The 1,640-nt window shown below is 38.3% G+C and overlaps 1 long non-coding RNA gene across 1 annotated transcript; it reads left to right on the top strand.

Annotated features, from left to right (window-relative positions):
• Window positions 1–620: 620 nt before the first annotated feature.
• On the top strand, window positions 621–1,400 carry LOC131249974 (uncharacterized). The gene is made up of 3 exons (XR_009172941.1): window positions 621–836; window positions 923–1,002; window positions 1,336–1,400. It is a non-coding gene; the product is annotated as an uncharacterized LOC131249974 (long non-coding RNA).
• The last annotated feature ends 240 nt before the right edge of the window (window positions 1,401–1,640 follow it).

Raw genomic sequence — 1,640 nt, 5'->3', positions numbered from 1 at the left:
GAAATCCAATTCATCGATTACATGCAACATCAAAATTTATACATAAGGCCTAAATGACAGGACCATCCATGGTTAGCTGGGCCATACCAAAGGAACAATTTGGAGGGCGATCCCTTCTCTGTACAATGTTTCCAATCATATATATGGCCTGCCTTAATCACGGACGGGGTGATTTTTGGGTCCTTGGCCTAACATGAGAAGACGCGCACCTAGTGGTTCACGTAGATTTTATATAAACGTAACGATGGGACCACCAACAGCTGACCTATTTGCTTGCACGCCCATTCAACCTGCTTCTAATATTATTAATATTACCGGAATGTAACTTCAGCATGCAGGTAGATTTTTTTATTTTTATTTTTATTTTTGTCGTATTCTCTTTTAAATTCTCCCATTATTATTGCTGGACTATCGTTTACCTGCTTCTTCCTAATAATTTCACGTGATTACCACGTGGTGTAGCCACAACCTTTCTATCTGTCTCACTCCTTTATCTTCTCTCATCTCTCCACATGTCTCTACTTTACAGTCCTCTCTGATCCCACAAAGATGTATGTCCACTCGTAATTTCTTGGATATTTATTTCAAATTAAGTATGGCACTGTAGATTCATGTGGGTCTTTTTCATCTGCCTCCTAAGTTTTAGTTCAGAGATGGTATGATAATTTATGAGTTCTACCTTTGGCCTTGCTGTTGATGTTCTATTCAGAAAAATGTAGCCAGTCAAATCTGTATTTAGGACCAAATGTGGTGAAGCTTAAGCTAATGTGATACTGATATGAAAAGAAGATTTAAGCATCCTAAATCCAGAAGCTAATGTATCCCTTTTTTTCCCTGTAAGTTTTTGTAAACTGTATGGAAAGTTAGGATAGTTCTCTGTCCAAGCATTATGAAGCTTATCCCATTGAAAATTCCATGGCAGGAACCAGTTGCTTCCTCATAAAGTTTCATGATAGATAACAAATGTAATCTATGAGAAGGGATACGCTGTGCAAACTATTGGTTAGTGGCATCGATGGTCTGTTTATCATATGAAACATCCATCCCTCTTGTTAGTAGTGAAATCAAATTATCTCTAGTTAATGTGGAACTCCATCATGAAATTGTTTTTTTTTTATTTTGTCATGTTTTGTAAGTGCTAGCTTCCTTGTAACATGTGTGAATCTTGTCAAGGGATTGAGAGGGCGGGAGGGATCATTGCCTTCTCCCCGGATAATTGCATACTATGGGTTCCATGTCTTGTGTCTTCCACTTGTAGCATACCTGTTATGGTAATTGTTTCATTACAGCATGCCAATTTTCCAGGGCTTGATTTCATGCACTTTGTTATTTCAGCATGCATACCGTGATGGCTGGTTAGAAGAAGTGGTACTACGCCATCTTGGCGCTGAAGATGGAAACACTGATAGCTAAAGACATCAGGTTTGGCTTTGCTTTGGCATCACTTTCTCCAATTTTTCTTTTGGTATTCAAGCACACTATCTGTTGCATCTGTATCCTTCTACTTGCATGTTTCTTACAAAATTCATGGTTCTTTAAGGCTCTCAGACTTCCTTAGTAGGTTGCATCTATAATGGGTGAGCTGAGCTTGTTAAAAAGCTTAAATGTAAGTTTGATGTCACAATTCTGCTCTACCTCTT

The sequence above is a fragment of the Magnolia sinica genome, chromosome 6, assembly GCF_029962835.1.
Source record: "Magnolia sinica isolate HGM2019 chromosome 6, MsV1, whole genome shotgun sequence".
NCBI lineage: Eukaryota > Viridiplantae > Streptophyta > Magnoliopsida > Magnoliales > Magnoliaceae > Magnolia > Magnolia sinica.
The sequence above is the reverse complement of the archived record's forward strand: the minus strand, read 5'-3'. Positions and strand labels throughout refer to the sequence as shown.